Genomic DNA, 24367 nt, shown 5'->3' on the forward strand with positions numbered 1-24367 from the left:
AGAAATGTGATAGCTGGAAAGCATGAGCTGGAGTAATGTCCCTCAGGGAAGCAGAGGATAGCCTTAGAATAGAAGCAAAGGGGGATAGGCTTAGGTCTTGGGGAAAAAAAACCATAAGGAGAAGGATTGGGAGTAAAGAGACTGAAAAAAGGACCTGGAAGCTTGTTTTCATGCCCTGGAAAACACTGTTCATTGTCACTGGGTGAATCGCAGTGGCACATCTCAGACCACAAGGACTCTGTGGATTTGAGAATCTTTGTTTGGCAATGTCTGCTTTGCCTTATAAGGGCACAAATTGTCATTTTTCACAGATTTCAACCCCTTTTCTTCAAGATATGCATCAAGTGTATTCATCAATTCCATCAAGGATGCTCCCGTGTGGTGAGGGAATCATAAATCCCAATATCTAAAGACTTTTAAGACATTGGTTATTTGGATAGTAAAGGAGTTTAAATTACCAACTGTTTCATATACAGGGGAAGCTTAGGCTCAAAAAAACATTCTATGAAATACAATAGATGGGCAGAAATGAACAGAAATCCCTTTTTTGGGGTTCGGATAAAATGGGGAACAAGGCAAACAATCCTTACCTTGTTAATTTACCTTCTAATGAGAGAAACACACACAAAACATAACAACAAAGACTATAAACAAGTACACAGGAATGTGATAAATTCTGTGAACAAGGAACTCAAATAGGGAATAATAGGAGCCCACTGTTTAGAGAAGGTTGGAGGGGCAGGCCACTCTGAGGAAACACCCTTTTATCTGAAGCCTGAAAGATAAAGAAAAGTGCAGCCTTATGCAGAGGCGAAGAGAGAACATTTCCCACATGGAGTATGACATACACAAAGGCTCTGAGGGAGGAAAATCTGGATAAGTTTATGGACTTTCTGAATGAGAGAAAGAGTGAAGAGCATTGGAGTGGGAGGAGTCAGGGGCCAGATGATTGCCTTGAATAGAGAAAATGGATTAGAGATTAACAATAACTGACCTGCAAATTATCATGGGGCCACTACCACAGCCATCAGGAGCTGGTAGACTCAGATACTGACCATTAACATGAGGGAGAAAGAAAAGGAGGGAGATGGGAAATGAAAGAGAGGAGGGGAGGGGGTTCGGTGATAGTTGTAAAGATAGAATTTATGGGACTTGACTACGGATTGGTATGCAGAGCAAACAGAGGGCAGAATCAGGGATATCTCCTTAGATTTTTGTTGCTGTTGTTGAAATGATGGAGCCATCTGCTGAGATGCAGAGAACACAAGGGAAGCATCATGTTTTGGGAGGAAAATCCACAATCCTATTTTATATGGGTTAAGTCTCAGATATCTGTGAATAATAGAGTCAAAAATAAAAATAGCAAAATTAGGGGTGAAAAAAGCCCTTCTCCTTATGGTTAAGAAAGTTGACAGGACTCCTAACAAAGTGAACAACAATGTGACCTGGTTAAGCCTGTGCATGGTGCCACTTTGGCTCCTAGATAAGGGTATTGATTCTCAGCCTGGTATTTAAGGCTCTCTGTGGTGTATCACCTACCATTGCCTCTACTTACCTTATGCTCCAACACTACAGACAGTCCCTTTGTTTTCATAAAGCGTTCAGTTCTGAAAATATGCAACACATTCCCCTCTCATGTACATGTCTCCTAAATAAAATGATATTATGAGGAGGAAGACAGTGGAAAGAAAATCTTGCTTTGTTATGATCCATGAATCATAGGATTATAGCCCAAGGCTGTTGTATTAGGGATGTTTCTGAAAAGTGAAAAATAAATACTTGCTAAGCTCTGTCTTTGTTGTTATTTGTTTGCTTTTCTGCTGCCAGCTGACGGGTTCGCTGCTATAAGTAGCTGGGAAGGATGAAGAATTGGTTATTAGATAAGCTTATTGCTATATATAAACTGAGTGTCACACGGAAAATGACCTCCAAAACCCATGGCTTATTTCCCTACAATATTCAAGGCAGGTACTTAGTACTCTAAGGGGAATCAATGGCAAGGGAGGTCCAATCTTTCTTCTCAGAGAACTTGCAAAATTCAGAAGAGATACAATGCAGTACAATAGAATACAAGGCAGAAAACTATCAGACTCAAAAAGCCAGGACATAGAAATTGCTGTGGGATATGAGAGACGGAAAACCTCCAGGTGAGAATAATATGGATCTAAACTGAACTGAGTCTCACTGATGGATATAATTTAGAAAATATGGAAATAGAGGGCACTTCAGGAGGAAAGTACAATAGAATGAAACAGAGGCGATAAGATCAAGGTGTGCCTGCCAATCTACAAGTAGTTCACTATCCATGGAAAGTCAAATCCAAACTAGGAGGTATGGCTAAAAAGACAGTTGAGTCTAAAAGATGAAGAAACTTGGTGGTTGCTACTAGACTATCCAATTTGCCAACCTCCATATTTCTGAGCTATCAGTGTACAATATCATGTCAGTGTGTGCTATTCTCTTATTCAAAACTTGAAGCCCCAGCTTTATCTGGAAGGTTGTTCGCCTATCCAGTCTAATTAGCATATTACACTTTTATTATTATAGACTAGAAGCCTGTTTTGTTCAGGGGGGAGGGGGTGTCCCTCAGCCAGCCTGCACTCTCTCTAATCTGGGACCCCTTAGGGAATGTCCAAATGCCAGGGATCAGGCCTAAACCAGCAGTCGGACATCCCTCTCACAATCCTGGACCACTGGCTCCTAATTGCTCACCTGCCTGCCTGCCTGGTTACCCCTAAATGCCCCCCCGCCTGCTGGCCTGATTGCCCCTCACTGCTTCTGTGTGCCAGCCTGATCACCCCCAATTACCACCTCTGCCAGCCAGGTCACCCCCAACTGTCCCCTCCCTGCCAGCCTGGTCACTCCTAACTGCCCACCTCCAGCCAGCCTGGTCACCCCTTACTGCCCGCCCCCCCCGCTAGCCTTGTCATCCCCAACTGCCCCCCTCTGGTGGCCTGGTTACCTCTAACTTCCCCCCACTGCTGGCCTGGTTGCCCCCAACTGCCCCCCCACCAGCCTAGTTGCCATTCACTGCACCCCCCCCCCCCTGCCAGCCTAATAACCACAACTTACTCCCCTGCCAGCCTTGTCGCCCCACGCAGCCTGCTGTTCAGTTGTTTGGTCATTCCTCACTAACCCCCTTGCTGGCCTGGTCACATCACACAGCTTGCTTGTTCAGTCATTTGGTCATCCCTCACTAATGCCCCTGCTGGACTGGTCGTAGGCAGCCATTTTGTGAGGGTATGAGAGTTAATTTGCATATTACCTCTTTATTATATAGGATGGTTGGTTCAGAGAAGTTAGATGGTGGGTTTAAAAAAAAAAAAAGATACCCTGCTACTGATTTTATGCAAAAAACAAACAAACAAATAAAAAAACCTCTTTACCTTCAATATGTACTAAGGGATAATGCTCTCCTTTTCCCCATTGGATGTGGATAAAGGAACCCAAAGCTTTGGGAACTTCTGGAAGTCATCTTGAGAGAAAAAAGAAGATAGATGATAGATAGATAGATAGATAGATAGATAGGTAGGTAGATAGATAATAGATAGATAGATAGATAGAACTGGCACTGAGAAAGCAAGGCTGAAAAATGAGGAGGGAGAATGACTGTGTTCTAACATTCTCTTTTGAGTCAATGGATCAAACCTCACATGAAATCAGTGCTATTTCTGGACTTTTATATTATACTAGAAGCCTGGTGCATGGAATTCGTGCATGGGGATGGGGGTGTCCCTCACCCTAGCCTGCACCTTCTCCAATCTGGGACCCTTTGAGGGAGGTCCAACTGCCCTCTCACAATCCAGGACTGCTGGCAAAAAACTGCTTGCCTGCCTGCCTTCCTGATTGCCCCTAACCGATTCTGCCTGCCAGGCTGATGACCCCTAACCACTCCCCTGCCAGCCATCTTTGACAGCCCCTAACTGTCCTTACCTGCAGGCCTGGTCACCCCCAAATGCCCTCCCCTGCAAGCTTGGTCACCCCTAACTGCCCTCCCCTGTAGGTCTGGTCCCCCGCAACTGCTCTCCCCTGCAGGTCCGATTGCCCCCAACTTCCTTGCTCTGCTGGCCTGGTCAACCCTAACTGCCCTCCCCTGCAGGCTTGATCACCCCCAACTGCCCTCCTTTACTGGCCTGGTTCCTCCCAACTGCCCTCCCCTACTGGCCATCTTGTGGAGGCCATCTTGTTTCCAAATGGGGTCAGTCATCTTTGACCACATGGGGGCAGCCATCTTGTGTGTTGGAAGGATGGTCAATTTACATAATACTCTTTTATTAGATAGGATAGATACCTGGTGCACAGGTAGGGGCTGGCTGGTTTTTTCTGAAGGGTGTCCCGGATCAGGGTGGGGGTTCCCTTGGGGCATGGGACAGCCTGGGCAAGGGGCCAATGGTGGTTTGCAGGTTGGCCATGCCCCTTGGCGACCCAAGCAGAGGACCTGGTATCTGGGATTTATTTATCTTCTATAATGGAAACTTTGTAGCCTTGGGGGAAGCCAAGCCTCCTGTTTGCTCCATGGCTGTAGCCATTTTTCTTGGGATTTATTTATCTTCTATAATTAAAACTTTGTAGCCTTAAGTGGAGGCCAAGGCAGGTCAGGGCTGAGGAAGCTTGGCTTCCTCCTTCGCCAGGGACAACTCAAGCCTCCTGCTCTCTTCAGCTCCATGAGTGCCACCATTTTTGTTGGGATTTATTTATCTTCTATAATTGAAACTTTTTAGCCTTAAGTGGAGCCCTGGGCCGGGCAGGGTGTGCGGAAAGCTTGGCTTCTTCCATTACTAGGGAAACCCAGGCCTCCTGTTTGCTCTGTGGCCACATTCATCTTGGTTGGGTTAATTTATATACTTGTTCCTGATTGGCTGGTGGACGTGGCTTGTGGGTATAGCCGAGTGATGGTTAATTTGCATGCTACTCTTTTATTAGATAGGATGACCCAATAAACCCCCGTATGGTTTAAAGCAGTTTGACTTGAGTTTGCTATTACTACTTGCCATTCATATAATCTTGATACAGAACCCTTGGAAGGAATATTAAGACTTGGGTTGGCAAACAGGATCTACTTATGGTCTTTTTTTTTTTTTTTCTAATTGACTTTTATAGACAGAGAAATAGACAGAGGGAGAGAAATACTGATGTGAGTGTGAAACATAGATTGAGTCTGAAACCTGGGTATGTGCCCTGAGTGGGAATTGAACTGGCAAACTTTCAGTGCACGAAGCGATGTCCTATCAACTGAGCCACACTGGTTAGGGCAGGATCCACAGATGTTTGTGGTCCCAAGACTATCATAATCTGGACAGTAACTTTCATGGTACTGCACAATGTAGAACACCATTAAATCAAGGTAGTCTAAAACAGAGGCTGTGAAAGTCAACCAGTCTTTTAAGTTCAGATTAGTCTTATTTTGCACTCATTCCCTGCCTAGTCACTTAATTTCTACCTCTGTCTCCCCAAAGAGGAGAGGAAATAATTCTACTGAAGTCTTTCCTTGGGAAGAGCCACCTCCCTTGGGCTTTGAGACTGACACCATTTTTCTCTCTTCTACTGACATTATAAATGTATCTGTTTCTCTTTGGATAATGTGAACCAGATAAGCCACAAACTTATAATAACTTTAGTCAGTTTCAATTCTAAGGCAAGTTGAATCATTAGGGGCAATGCTTCCAATTCAAGATATTATGATTTTACCTATGGTGAGTCTGTTTGTGGCATTGCTTTCCTAAACTTTCCTTCCAGTGTTTAGATTATGGCATGCAGTCCAAGGGTATATTAGAACTGATCCCCTTGAACCTTGTCAGAAAGGCCTCATAAATCACATTCAAGAGAATATATTTAACATCCATATATATATATATATATATATGAAACTTAAGAACTTAGACAAGTGGAATGAATTCTAAACTGTCAGTTCAGAGCAGTAACTCTACTTTTCAATTTAGGGATTGCAATTTGGAGTGAGAAAGCTTTAATGGAAATAGTATGTTCTTAGAGAAACCAAAGGGTCTACCTAACTTCTGAAATATTGTATATGGAATGATACTTAGTTTGGGAATTTAAAAAAGCTTGGGTTATGGTTCCAGGTATTTGTGGAATCTCAATAGAACCCAGCTGCTAAACTTTAGTCTTTTCATCTATGAAATGGGTTTAATATGCCTATTTTATGTTATGAGTATAGAAGGGGAAAGATCCTTAAATAAATCTACACTAATAATCAACATTAATAAAAGAGAAATATGCAAATTGACCATCACTTCACAATGCCCACCAGCCAATCAGGAGTGAGTATGCAAATTAACCCAAAAATATGGTGGTGGCCCCGCCCTCCCAGCTGCTCCAGGACTCTTGGCAGCATGTATGCCAGCAAGGAGCAGCCAGGCAGGGCGGGATGCCTGCTATGAGGAGGAGGGCGGGGGCGGAGGGAGCTACAGGAGCAGTGCTTCTGCTGGAGTGAAATCAGAAGGCAGCAGCCAGAGCAAAGGCCTGAGTCCCAGGTGCTGGAGGAAAACTGGTGCTGGCAGCAAGGGAAAGGAAGACCTATTGTATGAATCTTTGAGCAATGGGCCTCTAGTATAATAATAATATTCACAATTGACTGTGTTCCTAATATATGTCAGGTACTACAGTTTATATACTAGTAGTTATAATATTTATGTACCAGCCACTAAGTGTTGATGTCTATTAACATACTTAATATTCACACATTTTAAATAATATAGATGCTAGTATTACTACCATTTTATAGATGAAAAAAACAAGGCTCAGAAATGTAAAGAATTTGCCCAAGGTCACACAGATAACATGGCAGAGCAAAGAATTAAAGGAGGGCAGTCTACTCTTCAGATGTTTTATTATTTTTACTCTTCCTAATGACACTGAGAGCTAGGAATGATAAATAGCATTCTATATAATAAAAGCCTAATATTGCTAAGTGTCCAGTTGACCGGTCGGCTGTTCAATCAATCAAAGTGTAATGTGCTAATGATATGCTAAAATTGCACAACCACTCACTATGACGTGTACTGACTACCACGGGGTAGAGCTCTGACAGGTAGGTTAGTTTGCTGCTGAGGTCCCTGATTGGGACTGAGTGAGATGGGCCAGAGGGAGCCCTCGCATGGTCCCTCCCCACCTAGCCAACTGCCCATATCCCTCCCCATCCCCAATTGTGCACTGGTTGGGTCCTTCGGCCTGACCTGTGCCTTCTCGCAATCCAGGACCCCTCAGGGGGAGTCAGAGAGCTGGTTTTGGCCCAATCCCGCAGGCCAAGCTGAGGGACCCTACTGGTGCATGAATTTGTGAAATGGCATCTAGTTTTTCAGATAAAAACATTAAGACTTACGGAGTATATGTAACTTTCTCAAGGTCACTCGGGTAACTAATAAAAGAGCCTAGACTTATAATCTGACACCATTTTTTAAAATCATTTAATTTCAAAGATTTCAATTTCTTCCTTCAAATTAAATTCTCACCATTCTCCTTAGGTAGAGGTAAGTGGCACACAAGTCAGGATGAATAGTAGGTAAATCAAAAATCCTACCTATAGCATAAGCCCATGTTACTTTTAAGGAAATTGTTGAAAGAACTTCAGGTACACACATGTGATTTTTACTCAATTGTATACCAATTAAAGAATATAATCTATTATTACATTCTGAAGTTTACTATGCTTTTTAATTCACTACATTCATGATCAAATTAATGTTTTAAAATCATTAACACATTATCATATTCCCCTAACACAGGAAATGCTTACTGATTACAAACTCAAATTCTAATCAGGATGAAAACTGCTGATTTCTATTATTGGTAAGCTGTGCATTCATATATATAAATACTCTGTTGCAGTTCATAATCAAATTTAGCAGAGTAGCCTAAAGTTCTTTGTTCTCTAAAATAGGAAGTGTAGAATAATAGTTTTTCTATTTTTCTAGGATTTCTAATTTTTATCTCAATGGTTGTCACCTCAACCAACTTTCATAATACATACCCGTAAAAGTTGTTCAAAAGGCAAGGTATTAAAACCGGAAGACATCATGATTTGTCTATACTTAGCTCAAAAAAAGTTCAGTATTATGAAACCAAAAGTACAAAATATAAATTGACCATATTAGAATGAGGACAAGAGAGAAAGTGATTGGCTACAGAATCATCAGAATTAGCAGGAATGTTATTAGGAAACTCCTGTGCTTTGGATGCTCACGTGAATACTGTGTTTTGCAGCTAAACAAACATCTTTCAGATCTCTATTGTCATTTAATGCTCACAAAATGGTGAAGGTATTCCTCTTTATATATCTCCAAGGTGAGGATCAGAGACATGATAGAATTCCTCTGACTCCAGAATGCTAGTAGAGAAAGCGTTAAAATCCCTTGGGCTTTCATTCTGTCTGCTCTGGTCCTGGAATCCACTAGGGCCTCACTGAATGGTTTTGGGTTTTCTTCATTTTCATCTCTTTCTTTCCTTTTACAGTTTTCTTGGCCACATTCATGGGAAATGACTCCAATTAAAACTTTGTGAGGCCAAGGCTGGTTAATGTATCACTGACCACAGATTATCCAGGATGTGGCCAAACCCTGGTTCCTCAGTTGTTTGCCACCTACCCCCATCCTGCCCAATGCCACTCAGGACCATCTCTTGCCAGGGCTTAGAGCTAGTCTCCTTGAGTGGCCTTGGCCTCCATATCTGAAGATTGGACATGTCCCTGGCTGGGGCCACTTTTGCCCCATTTTAAAAGTACAAAGTCCTTTCATTTTCTCCAAAGATTCTACTTTTCTTTCTACCTTTCTTAGATACGGGGCTTATCTGCAAGGTCCTCATCTTTTTCTATCTCATGTTGGTATCTTGGACCTAATGTAAATAGTAAATAGAGCCACCATACCATATCCATGCCTCCTTTCCCAATAAGCTTTAAAATGAAAAACTCTTTTTTAAATTTGACTTTAAGGTATTATTATTTCCCTCCCTTATGTACAGCTGAAAACAATCCCAACTAATATTGATGGATAGACCTTTAAAATAAATAAATGGAATTATATATTGATAAAGTAAAGAAAATGGACAATAGAAGCAACCAAATGTTTTTATTATATGCTATGTATAGTTAAAAGAAAATAGTTCAGAAATATAGATCTGTGTGGTATTACCTGTTTTATCTACATTCAAACAATTTACATTTTACACCCTCCTAGTCCCTCTAATCCTGAAAAGACAAAGTCTGAGGTCAAATTCCCTAGGTGTTTGACAGTGGACAAACTCATTTCTCTCTCAAAGCCTTATTTCTACATCAGTAAAATGGATAAGTGATTAATAAATTATGGTATGCAAAGTGTTTATCATAATTCCTGAGCAGAAAAGGCACCCAAGTAATAGGAATACCCATTGGATCAAAACCTCTCTTCAATTCCCAGAACTTCATTTTGACTCGCCTTATAGGAGCTAGCTGAATGTATCCTGCTGAGAAAATCTGTGCCCTGTCCTCTCACTCTGTTCCCCTCTCTCTTTGGACACATAGAGATCTGTTCCAGTGATTTCACTAAGATTCCATTAGCATTAAGTGGAATGCACATGACCCAGGAGAATTGAGACTGTCAGTGGAAAACTCTAAGTGGAAAGGTTCCTGTCCATGGAGTTGTTGCTTTAGAGAGTTTGTCAGTAAGAGCTTTTGTCTTCAGGGTTTGTAAATATTTATATTTTCAAACTACTATGAGAGGAACAACAGCCATTCCACATGAATGGATTACGTTAAATGTACCCAAAGTCTGTAATTCAAGCTGTCAAACGTGAGGAAATACCAGACTTAAGACTGCCATTCTGACCCACGCAGAATAAATAAGGAGTTTGGGCAGAGGTCTTTAACACAATGGCTTGCAGACATATGGAAGACGTTTACTAGGGAAGATGACTGAAGAGAAGGTAAAACACACTAAATGGATTCAAGAAATACTGAGTCTTTCTTCCAGAGAGGAACAAGATTGGGGCTTGAGGGAGAAGATTCTTGGCCTAGAAGAAGGGAAATGAGATTAACATTAAACCAAGAATGAGGGGTGGCACGTGGAAGCTTTTCCTCTTCCTAAGACATTTGTCTGTTTTTAATTTATTGTTTTGGGGATCTGGCGATATGATACTAACATAGGAATCAAAATGTGTGTCTGGACAGGCTAGATGAAGGGCAAGGGATTTATTTACTGTAGAAGTTGTGTGTTAGAGTTGTGGTGGAGTTTCCTAGTCCACAGAACACAGGTGGAAGCTGTGTTTATTGAAGAGGAAAAAAAAAATGCATGTCAGGGAGAGACTGACCAGTGGGTCATATAAATCTGACTCAATCCTACATGCATGTACTCGACACCTCCTTTGTGCCAGACATGGGCAATGAAGCTTGAGAAGCAATCTGATTTAGTGGAAAGAGCTTTCATTTCTAGTCCTTGCTCGAGGCTCACAAGCTTTGCAAAGGGAGGCAAATTGCTTCCTCTTTCTGAGCATCAGCTCAAATGTCAGCTTTTTCTTTTTAATGCCTAAATACTAACTTAGATGATTTGGCTGACGTATAAGAGTAAGTGGGCTTGCTAATGCTCTCTGTTTCACCCTTCAGTCTAGACTTTGGGAGCACTCCATGGGTGGTGCTGTGTAATACTCTTCACTCACATTTTATGCCCTTCTCTGTTGGACCCCTGCCTGTGACAGGATACGGCACCCCACACTTTTTAACTCAGGTGTGGTCAAAATACTTGTGTGTCCAGTAAGATATAAGCAGAAGGGACATGTGTCCCAGGAGTAGCTTTGAGAACCAGTGATAGGTTCACTGCATCTGTGTTTTCTTTCTCTCTGCCCTGATGATCAGCTATGGTCCAAAGAGAAGCTAATCTATTAGTCTGGGACCTGAGAGGAAGAGGACATGAAGCTGTGCTATTACTTACCTTCCAGGAACACACAGCATAAGTAAGAAATAAATACTTATGGTTTTATGTCACTAAGATTTCTGGATCTTTTATTACTTCAGCAAAACCTGCTGATTGATAGTAATAGGATAAAGAAAAACTCTAGTGTGCAAATTATACATTCTTACCTTAGAATGTCCTAAGTCACACTGGTCCCTGGCAGAAATGGAAGAGTAAATTCTTAGTAAGCCCATGGACTTTGATTAGATTGGCTCCACTCAGTCAAGAAATGCAGGACAAGTTCTATCATCCAGAAATAGATTTACTCACTTCCCCTCTACAGAACAAGAGTCAAGTTAGGCTAAATGACAAAGCATTGTTACAATAGTGGAGTCTCCTGAAAAAGAAAATATGATGACTACTCTCCCTAATATCCCTGAAGACTTTTTGAAGAGAAAGATGGCATACTCTAATCTCTCTCTCTCTCTGAAATCTCTCTCTTGATACACTTTAGAGGATGGACTAGAGTATATATGACTATAATTAGGTTGAGCTGGCAAGAGGAAGTATAGTAATAAGGATAAACAAGTAATGGAGAGGTTAATCTTAATAAAGACATTTGCAATGAAGACGAGTACAAATAGGATAAGGTGTTTTTTTTTATAGGCAGAATGGGCAGTGAGAGCTTAGATGTGTGAAGGAAGTGTACCAAAAGATGAATGTGACAAGACAATTGTGTCATTCACAGAAAAACTACACAAGAGTAATCAGTTTAAAATATTGAGTAAGGTATTTAGTTTTGGGCTTACTCCTGTAGAGAATATCAGTGATCATAGGGTTCTGCCCTTTGGTACTATGTTCAGACATAGACCACTAGGAAAGACACATTACTCAATTGGTCAGTTGTGAACTTTTAAGTATATTTATATTAGAATTACTGGAAGACCATATTGTTTATGGTTCATGGGGGGTATTCATGACAAGTAAAGGAAGCAGGGTTTTGACCACAGTTGTGCACCCTGAGACAGGAGACAGCTAGGCAGATTGCCAGAAGAACAGCCTGAGGAATTCTACAGAGTTGGGTTCAAATTCCAGCTTTACCACTTCCTAGATGTTTACTTTGGAGAAAGTTACTTAAAACTGTCGAGTCTCAGTTTTCTCACCTATAAAATGGGGTATAATAATATGCACTTCAAAGGATTGCTGCAAAGGTCCCGGGACTTAATTACTGTAATGTGGCCAAAACATAGTAAACATTCCATAAATGCTATTTCCTTTTCCTTTCCCATATGCCACTTAAATGATGTGGAATGAGACTGTGTCTGAAGGACACCACTGAATGATGTTTGTTGTTGGTCAACTCAGCCTTTCATTTTGGGAATCCAAAAACAATCTTTCATGGTAAATCAAAGAGATTTTGCCATCAAAGAAAAGAAAGGGACCAAACATTTTTGGTTTATTACCCATTGAAAATAGCTTGAGCCTAAAGGAGAGATGACTTCCATTGGTATGCATGTGAGGGGAATAGTAGGGTTGGGAGGGTGGTAGTGGTGAAGCAGTGGTCACCATTTCCAAATATCAGATGGTCTTCTCTGGGGAAAAAGAAAGTGATGTGCTTTGTGGTCCAGACAAGAGAACTCTGGCCAATGGGTCAAAGTTACCACGAGACATTTCTTAGTTCAATTGACTTCGGAGGCAGTAAGTACTCAGTTACTGGATATACGGAAGCTGAGGTTAGTGAACACTGGACAATTAAGCAAGGAGTATAGATACCCACACTTGGTGGTAATTTGGATAGATACAATTCAAGGCATCAAATGTGGATGAGCGTCTAGTTCATGTAAGGCTCAGCAGAGAAACAGATTCAAAGGAGACAGTGTCTCTCCTCTTAAGAACACATAGCCTTCTCTAATTTCTTTGATGCTGGGATAGACTTAATGACTCAGACTTCCCCAGGGTTAGTCAGTTCAATCACTGGCCAGATAGTTTAAATCATCAACCCTGTGTACTATTTACTCTGATCCTTTTATGGAGAATTATTCAGTTGGCATTTGTTTCCAAAAGACAGTGGTCATGCAAACTTGACTATTAATAGAGGTATATCCTAAAGGTTAAGCATGAAATTAAGGTAAAGAAAAGAAAATTAATGAATTATGTCAAAGAATATCTAATTGAAAAGTGAAAATGTTATACCAGAAAGGACTTAGAGATTAAAAAATTGGGTTCTACACTTAATTTGTACAATAACTAGCTATATGATTTCTTTGGTTCATTTCCATTCTCTGAGCCTCAGTATCCCTAATATACTACAGAGATTCAATTTAGTCCTTTTCATGTTCGCTTACTGTGCCCACATGCTATAGTGATATTAATTTTATAATAAATATGTACAAATTGGATAGTCTAAGACATTTGTCCACTCAGGAAATAGAGTAAAGAAAGCAGTAAGATATAGATGCTGTCCTGGAACAATTCAAATATTATAAATAAAGCAGCCAATAAACACATGAAATAAGATAAAAAGGCTTGTATATACCAAGTTCTATGGGAATTCAAATGAGAAAACAAATAACTTTGCCTTAAAGGATTGAGGAATACTTTTTTAATTAGGTTGTAATAATATTTCACATATCAGAATGATATGGAAAATCAAGATGACTCTTTTGATAATGTAGACTCTTATACATGCTTTAACTAGAACTAAGTAGATACATGTGCTTTAGGCCAGGTAAATGAAAGGCAGTAAAGAAGAAAGAATTACTGAGTGTCTACCATAGTCTGTGTACTCACAACTCATTTTCATCCTCCTAACAACCTATGATAGAGGGTACTATCTCCATTTTTATTTTACAGAAGAGAAAACAGAGGTACAATATTTGAATTTCAGTTTAAATTACAACTCAGATCCAATGATAGCAGCTAACAATAAGGGCATGTTGAGAAGGATTCTAAAGTCACATTTGATAACAATGATAGAATGGCCTGCTTACTGAGGGATTCATACAGCAAATTTTATTGAACTCCTTATACATTCCAGACATTGTTTAAAATGAGTGGATACATTGGTGACCAAAAGTCAACATTGGACCTGCTCTTCTATTGCTGATATTCTGAAGGAAGATACAGGAACAACAATTATAACAAATAAAAGGATATAGCTTGTTAGACATTATAAAGACTATGGAAAAAAGATTCAATGTAGATAGGGTAAGTGGGCTGTGAAGCTGGAAGAAGTGTTTCAAGTTCCATTATGATGGACAATGTGGGCTTTGTTAAAAAGGTGGCATTTAAGCAGCATTGAAGAAAATCCAAGAGTTATGCTATAGCATGGATATGAAAATTGTGAGACATGAGATAGCAAGATAGCAACATGGGCAGAAAAGCCAATCTCTAGTAGAATTCCAGTTTAAAAAAAAAAGTGATTTTAAGTCTTACTAAAACTGTTTGAAGCTTAGGACAGATTTAAAATTTTAAGCTCTGAGAAATTGAATTTTTTAAAAAAGTGGCTTTACACGTTTATTTTTCTCCATCCTCTTACAACTTCCTGGCACTAAGGGGGAGGGAGCAGTAAATGTTTTGCTTTGAATAAACTACTACATTGTGCAAATGTTCCTGAAAGCTGCAAGCCACCATCCAACTGTTTAATTGCATTGTCATAGGCAGGCATATGTTCAAGTCCTTGCTCAAGTACTGTCATGGGTGGATTCACTTATATTTAGGTCTATCAGAAATATTTTTCTTTCCTCTAGTCTATTGGCGCAAAGACTGAAGGGATATAAATCAGATCTTACCATCCCCTTACCTACTCTCCCTGTGGATGTCTATTTTGTAGATTTAAAGAATAAATATACTGTTACTGAAGTGTAGAGTTTTCACAATTTTCTTTTCATGGATGAAAACCATATATATATAGATAGATAGATAGATAGATAGATAGATAGATATACACATACATACATATATATATATGTGTGTGTGTGTGTGTGTGTTTGTGTGTGTATAGGTATGGTGTGTGTGTGTGTGTATGTATGTGTGTGTGTGTGTATATATATATATATATATATATATATATATATATATATATAATGCAATTTAACTATCATATAAAAAAAACCTTACAATAGGAAAAGTGGATGAACTTGATTTGCAACCTGGTGATAATTAACGTTTTCAAATATAAATTCAAGTTATTTAAATATTACTTTCAGATACATCTTTGGAATTAGGAACTCTACCTAAAGATGGTTCAAATAAACCTCACTGAAGGGCTTGGGGAGTAGTGTTTATAAAATTTTGCTTGGTTTCAAATCTCACTATACCTATTAGGCATTTATTGAGATCTTCTGTATGCTGGGCAGTAGGCAACAAATTTTAATATCCCAAATAATTTGAGGCTTACAATAACTCTCTGAGATTGGAATTTTATCCTTTTATATTAGGAAACTGAAGCTTTTGCAGTGAATTTTTTTCCTCAAGGTCACTGAACTCCTAACCTTCAGAATCAATAATCAAGCTCTGAATTCCCTTTACTCATATGTGTTGTTGTTTTTTTCATTATACAACACTATTCCATCTTTCTTATCAAACAGGTTTTGTTAAGAGAAATTCAAAGTGTGAATTTGTAGTTTATATCACATAATTCAGAAAACTCTGTTTGGAGAAAGCATGTTCATATTACAGAATAACTAGAGGTCCAGTGCACAAATTCATGCACCAGTGAGGTCCCTAGGTCTACCCTGCACCCTCTCACAATCTGGGACCTTCTAGGGGATGTCGGATAGCTGGTTTCAGCCTGATCCCCACAGGCCAGATACAGATACAGACAGGAGGTAGACCAATCCCCACAGGTCTGATCCACACAGGAGGGAGCCTGATCCTGTGCACTGTCTGCCCCCTGGTGGTCAGTGCACATCTTAGCAGCAACTGGTCGACTGGTCATTTGGTCATTCAGTTGCTTAGGCTTTTATATAAATAGATTTTAGGCATAATAACTTAAGATGACCTGTTGTTGATGCCAGGCTAGCATTTCCTACATCTTTATTACCTACTAATGCAAGAAGTGTAGACAGAGGAGACAAGAAAAATGAGGAAGACCATATCTAAGTGGTTTCCAGCTAGGCATAGGCATAGAACAAAAAAGCAGGGAGGTAAGAGGTCCTTGACTGGCAGGTAATTTGTTTTACCAAGATCTTGGGCAAGTTGTTTTTCCCTCTCTCAGGCTGAAAAAGGTAACATTTGCCTCTATGGCCTCAGGCCCCAACCTGAAGTTTCCATACTTTCTCTAGGGTTGAATGGGTGTTTTTTATTTCCTTATATGGGAGGCTCTTAGAACTGACCACTGGGTGTAGCTTCACTGATTAGGTCCTATCCTATTTAAACACTAGAAATACAGAAGTAAATTTGGCCTTAAACATCACATAGTCCTGTCCCTTAATGATCAGATGAGATGTTGAGGATCACAAAAGGCCAGGCTTTCATTTGCCAAAGTCCTGTGTCAATTCAGTGGAGAGCAAGGACCAGAAGCAGGCGCCTGCGTCCCAGGCCAGTAAAATGCATTGCCTCCAGCATGATTAATCTGACGTCAGACCTCAAGGAGAGATGCTGTTTTGTTTTGTTTTATTGTGTTAGTCCGGAGCATACAAGTTCTTTTCTCCATAATGAAAAATGATCACTCTTCCTAAAGAATAATTGAAATGAAAAAGGCAAAGTAATCACACTGCATCTGCAGATACTGGCATTTCAGAACACTGAGTGCATAATAAAATAATCCTTAAGGAAATTAGTTATTGTCCAAGCACACTGGCTGTATGACTTCTCAAAGGCACTCTCACCAATATTAATACTGTATTGAAAGATATTCAAGGCCTTCTTTTTTTAGTCCTCATTGCAACATATGAAGAGAAATGAGATGTTTTAATACTACAGAGTGGTTTCTTTAACAGAAGTATAATGGCCAAAATCATGGAGGTGAGACTCCAGCTCTGCAATTTATCTGGAATGATGTCTACCTTGAAACTCTGGGCTCCCTAGGAGACAGACAGTAAGAAGCATTGCATGTGGAAGTCATGTCACATCATATTGAGTTTGTATAAAGAGGAAAGTGAAGCCAATGCAGCATAGGGAGAAGTGGAGGATACTGATTGCTTACTGTGGAGAATGCTGATATGCTCTGCCACATTTATTCCTGACAACAATTCTATGATGCAGCTATCTTTGCCTATTATTTTAAAATGAGGAAGCTGGGATTTACTGTCATTAAGTAGAGAGTTCAAGGTCATAAACTTGTAAGGAGAAGAATAGGTTCTGGAAATGTGGGACTTTCTGAAGTCAAAGATTCTGCTTTATTTTGGTTGTTCACATCATTGCCAGTAAAGGAATAGGGGATTATTTATGTTGAAAGATCGAAACTATGTTCGGAGATGTGTTTTGTCTCCAAAACTCAAGATCATTCTAAAATAGAGAGAAGAGATTTTTCTCCCTCTGTAACTTCAGAATTCTGAGCAGGAAATGCAGGTAGGTATAACAAAAGACATACTTTTTTAAAAATATATATTTGATTGATTTTTTTTTCAGAGAGGAAGGGAGAGGGATAGTTAGAAACATCAATGAAAGAAAAATATTGATCAGCTGCCTCTTGCACACACACACACACACACACACACACACACACACACACACACAGAATGTGCCCGCAACCAAGGTACATGCCCTTGACCAGAATCGAACCTGGGACCCTTCAGTCCGTAGGCCGATGCTCTATCCACTTAGCCAAACCAGTCATACTTTTAAGAGCAGAACAGCCATACTGCTGATAAGAGATGTACAATTTTCATTGATCCACCTCAGAAATCACATGGCTTCAAACTAAGTGTGATCAAGAAACTAACCAATGACTTCCCAGACTTGGGACTGGGAAATTTCTTGGGGGATATCAAACTCCACATTTCTATGATTTATCATTTGATCTGTATCACTTTGGTTAACATAGAAGGTGCATTCAATTCCTATAATTTTAGGTTCTTAAGTTTTCTCCAAATGCGTATTTTTGCAAGAAAAAAAAAATCCTCAACAGTGTTATATTATGGCTGTTGGCTGAAATCTCATGCCTAAAATGTGCAACTGAAATGTGGCTTTATGGAGGAGCTCCAAGTTTTTCAGAATTATGTACTGTTTAAGAGGGGTCAACTGCAGAGCTGTACATCTCCACAGTATCTTCAAGCAGTCCACACTGCTGAGGTCTGCAAAACTAATTTGGAAATTTTGAGGGTGGGAGGTCCTTTTGGCTTCCTGTCCTCAAGCAGCTATCTAACAGAATAAGAACCAGAACACAATATACACAGAACACAATATACACACACTCAAAGCCACCAGGCTGGAGACTTGCTAGCATCAGAAGACAAAAGCTGTGGCAAACTGTCTACTAGGTGAAACTCCTCTTTGATGCCCATGAGCCTCCATAAAACCACAAAATATTAGTGGTGAAAAGTCTCAACAATCTTTTTTTTTTTTTCCAGCCAGGGATACTACACTGAAACTCGGGAAATTGTTTAAGAAAACACAGAAACTTTGTTCCAAGATTAGTACTAAATTATAAGTTCCTTAGCTTGTTTGATGCTTGACGAATTACAAAATTTCAAAATGAGACAGAACTTCAGCGATCATCACCTCACCAACAGTCCCCCAACTGGGTATTGGTAAGTTTCCATGGGTGAAGACTTCCTGATCAAATAAAAATTTATGAATTAGTGTCTACTCTATTAATTTCTTAGAGACCCACAATGACCATTTCCAAAGTTCTGAGAAGTCTCCCAGAAAACAAATTTTATTTTAATTGTTTCCCAAATTCATTTGACTATAGAACCATTTTCTTCTGGCCACCCATTGGCATACTAGAAAATGCTTGGACTTGGCAGAATATAGTTTGGAAGTGCTGGGTTTGACCATTCTCACTGGATACTTAGTTTTCTCACCTACAGGGACATCACATAAGTGTCCAGCTTGAGTGTCTACAATAATGAGATACCTTAATGCCTGTTTCCCCATATCAAACCATAAGTTCTTTGAGCAGATAATTATGATCCCTTTCCAGTTGTGTTTCCTGTGCATGAAAACAAGATCTTCCTAATTATATGATATTACTCCCACAGGCACCTCTGCCAAATGTTTCAACAATTCCATTAGTCAGAATGCCAATCCTAATATTTAGCACCAGTTGCCCTGTTGCAGTCCTGGTCCCCTTCAATAATGACCGTCTTTATACAGATGATAGTCTTTTTAAAAAAAATATATATTTTATTGATTTTTTACAGAGAGGAAGGGAGAGGGATAAAGAGTTAGAAACATTGATGAGAGAGAAACATCGATCAGCTGCCTCCTGCACGCCCCCCACTGGGGATGTGCCCGCAACCAAGGTACATGCCCTTGTCCGGAATCGAACCTGGGACCCTTCAGTCCTTAGGCCAGCGCTCTATCCACTGAGCCAAACCATCTCGGCCAGATGACAGTCTTACAAGATTTTACAACATCCATCATTTCTCCCTCCCCTCATAAGCTTGAACCTCTCCTTGTTAAACATTCCTCAATTCTTTTACTTCTTTTGATATAGCAGGGTTTCAAGTCTTTATGCAATTCTGGACATTGATTTCAGTTAAAATCCTGGGCTACAATACAATTAGACAAACCTAGGTTCAATTTGTAGCTACTCCACTTGGTAGATGTGTGAGAGTCTTGAAAAATGCATGACCTTTATTCATATCAATTTTTTACCTAGCTAATAAGGGGTATTATTTCTTGTATAACTTGTAAAATCAACCCCACAAAATTATGATGATACATAAATGAGAATGCATGTGTGGTCTCTACTATAGTATTCAATATATTTTACCCTTTGGCACCTTCATTCCCCGAATCTTGTTAATTTGTAGGAATCTATTCCAAAGCAGCATTATTTAGGGCTACCTTTCGAATATTTGGTTAATAAGTAAAAATAGAGGGCTATATCAAGAAAGGTGACTTGTCCCTCTATTTCTCATCACTTTCAGAAAATTGAGTCCAGTTGACCTATGTTACACTATTATGTTACCAAGTTGTAGTCTCACTTATTTCTCTATCCAGCTGTGCACCCCTCACTCCTATATAGGTGTTTCTGAGAGCACTCCCCATGAAACCACCTGCATGCAAATTTCCAATTTGGCTATCAAGGCACTCAACCAATGACACTCAAGAAATAACACAGGGACTTGGGAGGAGGGGAGTGAACTGAGGTCTGGTTAGAAAGGGCAACGAGCTAGTCAATTTCAGGTAATAACAGCAATAGACCTTCACTTTATACTCTATTGAGGTAGAAAAGCTGGAAGAATAGAGGTGTTCAATAACCTCTATGTCACCTGGAATCAATTCAGTTTATATTTGAGCACATAATTCTTATCTTCTCTTGAAGGATGTTCAAATTTAATAAAGTTGGGGCCAGAGAACAGAGACAAGAATGGAGTGCCCACTAGTTGGAACATATTAGACCAGTCCTAGTTTAATCTCTGGCTCTCAGATTCCCACCAATACCATGCATCAGTGGAACCAGATAATTTCTGAAGCGTTATATAGCTCTGTCCTTACACCATTATTTTTTTTCCTCCCAGAACTTCATCAATTATCCTCCTATATCCTTTATATGAGCTATTTCATGCATATGACTGAAATAGTTATAGTGCAACTACCAAGTGCTACTTTTTTAAAAATATATTTTATTGATTTTTTTTACAGAGAGGAAGAGAGAGGGATAGAGAGTTAGAAACATCGATGAGAGAGAATCATCAACCAGCTGCCTCTTGCACACCCCCTACTGGGGATGTCCCCACAACCAAGGTACATGCCCTTGAACGGAATCAAACCTGGGACCCTTCAGTCCGCAGGCTGACACTCTATCCACTGAGCCAAACCGGTTTCGGCCCATGTGCTATTCATTGCTTGGTTTTGAAGACATAATAGTGAGCTTGCTAGAAAAAGCCTATGACTTTATGAAGATTACAATCTAAGTGGTTAGGCTTAATTTTTAAAAAAATAATATGGAAAGGTGGTGACTATAGATAAAGTCCAGGATACCACAGAAAACTCAGCAATACAAAGTAATACAAAGAAGTGAGGAAAGCCTTCTCATAGGAAATATACTTTAAAAAGAAGGCTTGAAAAATGAGCCACACCAACAGATAATGAAAGACATGCCAGACAATGAACCAGATGCAAAACCCTAGAGGCTTTGACTGACCAGTTTGAACAACTGAAAAACAAAACCACAACAACAAAAAAACAAACCTTGCAAAAGGGTTGTAGCTCTGGTGGAAGTTAAGAAAATAATGTGCATCTGAAAGAAGGGTCACCTTGTGTTTTGTCACCTAGCTTAAACAGACTATGCCATTGTTTGGGTATGTGAATTAATACATTCACATCATCTACAGGCTCTGAGAAATACAAATTCTCAGCCCCTCTCTGCCAGACCCACTGGATGAGAATCTTGTTGGTTGAGGGTCCAGGAATCAGAGTCCAGGAATAAGCTCTTTGCATGATTCGTATGCAATCTGGAGATTAAGAATCATTGTTCTATAACATTTCAGGAGTTGAAACTATCTTTCTATATATCCAATTCAAATCTTGGCATCTGAAGTTGCATTCACAAAGACTCAGAAAATCAAACAGCCGTTCCTGCATATTTGGTATTCAGAAGCCTGCCTCACAATCAGAACTCCAAATCATTTTGAAAAGTCCCCCAAAATTTGTGAACAAAACATGAGCTCACTAGACTCTAAAATATAGCTCTCCAGAGAGCATGATGTTTATAGGATCTGGAAATATCAATTATATGATAAAGACACTTTCCTCTCTGCACCCAGCCAACAACAGCCCTGTTTCCCCATAAATGTCACTAGTAAGGTGGGTCAGATATGATTTGGTTGGTGCCACCATGTGAAATACCTCTTATGTGTCATTTAAAAAATATAAATGGGATAATTTAGTGTCACCCTAATATCTCACATTAGCATGCCGATATCCAGACCCAGATAAGAAAAATGGCCCTTTGCTACTAAAACTCATGTTAGCACTACTTTAAGATAGTAACAGAAAAGATAAATGATAATGGGAGGGGGAAAAACACAAGATCCTTAGTGCTTCAGCCATAACTAAAGCCCAGTGTATGAGGCAGGGCTTTTATTGAGAGATCATAACAGATAATGCATCACAAACCCAACATGTGTCAGAAAGGACATATGGCATGAGAGGAAGACTGCTTACAGTTATGACTAATACACAGTGTGATGAAAACAAATAGGGGCATAATACTGGGCATGAAAGTGGAGGGTGGATCATGAAAGGCACCCAGGGTCAGGTGTAGGAGTCTGGAATGTTCTTAAACTGGTAAGTATGACCTTGCCTCTACACCAGCATCACATGGGAAACATTTAAAAAAATATCTATGCTGGGAACCATTCTCAGACATTTACTTAATGGTCTATATTGGAGCCCAGGCATCCAATATACTAAGGAAAAAGTAGTTAGTGCAGCTTAAACTCAAGTACACTAGTGCTTGTCCTATACGACTAAATCCGACTCCCATACATGGGGATGTGGCACAAGTGGAGTATTTTTTTAAAACTCTCCAAATAATTGTGACATGTAGCTACACTGCAAATCAATCGTTTGGGTTATGGTAGGGTCATAATCCTTAATCCTTTGGTTAAGGTGTGAGGCTGATGAAGGACATAACTATAATAGTCTTATAAGGAGTTGGAGAGACATGTGCTCCTTGGAAATTGATATATGAACTAGTTTGGAGAGACCCTTCTATTTAAAGGATATCCTTTATAGTACAAGTCAGCCCTGGTTCCTGGCCAGGTGCATGAGGAAGAGTCTACTCTGTGTAAGTGAGGTGAGAGGAAGTCCAGAGTTAAGACTGAAGGAAAAAAAAAAAAAGACTGGAGGAAGAGATTGGAGTGACTTAGATGGGACTGAAGGTGAGGAGAAAATTCTTGGGAGAGGAGATATAGGAAATGACTTCATTTCAAGTGAAATTCTGTTAACTATATCATTCTCCCTTCCTTTCATAAGACTTCAGTAAAATATCTGAGAAATGAAAAATGCTGGCTGTGGTAGTCATGTTTGAGAATGTTCAGATGATTGAGCCTCAGAATCAATGAGGCAACTCATTATAAATGCATATGCCTAGGCTTGAGGTCAAACCTTATGTTAAAGTTGTGTGTGTGTGTGTGTGTGTGTGTGGCCCAGGAATCTATAAACAGTTCTCGGTGTCGAAGGTCATATATCTCATTTATAGATAAATGAGAAAGCTTGGAGGCAGAGAGATAGACAAATAGAACTGAGAAGTTCTCATCATAGTTTAAGAAAGGAAAGAAAGATGTGCTGTATTTAGGTGATAATAGCAGGTTTATATGTAGAGAATAAGAGAGCTAAAATAACAGTGGGTTATATAAAAGTTACAAATATTACCATGTGTCTAGGCCTGGCCAAAGTCATAAGAAAACATCCTTTTTCTACTCTAGTTCTGCTGTTCCCTGGAACAGACAGCTCTGGGCCCCATGGAGTTATGACATATTCAGCTAATAGAACATGGATTAGCTTTAAAATTAGGAGCTCTGTTCTGAGTGCCCATGATCTCATTCTTTATTCCAGGAACATTAGCTTTTCCTAATATAGAAGAGATGTGAAATTTTCAGACAAGTTTCCCTGACTCTTACAATGGCTCCCAAACTCATTTGCTCTGGTCTCTGCCAATTCTATTCTCTACCCAGGAGCCAAATCACAAAAAATTATTCTCACTCAACTCAATTTCTGAATTATGGAGACTATTAACCATAGTGTCTTTTAAATGAGGAATTCTCATTTTACGGTGTATATCCCTCCTACAAATGAGAGAGAGAGAGAGAGAAGAGAGAGAGAGAGAGAGAGAGAGAGAGAGAGAGAGAGAGAGAGAGAGAGAGAGAGAGAGAGAGAGAGAGAATGCTCAAAGTCCCCCTCCCTCCAGGAAGATAATTCATGAGATTTTCCAAAAAGGTCATGACGTGTACATTATGAAGTGCTTCTGGTTTATAAGAAAGAACATTGGTTTTTTGTGCGTTTTTTTAATGAAATTACAATTGCTTTGTATTAATGCGTTTTGTTTCCTTGTAAGAAAGCAAGGATGAGAGCTGCCAAAATACAAAGAATGATGATTTAAGTGGCAAAGGACAGACCAAAAGGTGGTAGGAAAATTTGGAAAAGGAAAGGAAATTATATGTATTAAGTGCCTAATACATACCAGGCACTGTTTGAAGCCCTTAGCACACATTTTAGTAGTTATATTTAACAGACAAGAAAGCTAGTACAGATTGGTTAATGATTTGTCATGAGTCCTACAAGACTGGTCACAAAGGTGGATATAAAAGCTCAGGCATTATGTCTCCAATGTGAGGATCTGTCTCAACAAATAAATGGAGAGAGTGAATTAG

Source organism: Pipistrellus hanaki (genome assembly GCF_964339955.1).
Source record: "Pipistrellus hanaki genome assembly, chromosome: 11".
Lineage (NCBI taxonomy): Eukaryota > Metazoa > Chordata > Mammalia > Chiroptera > Vespertilionidae > Pipistrellus > Pipistrellus hanaki.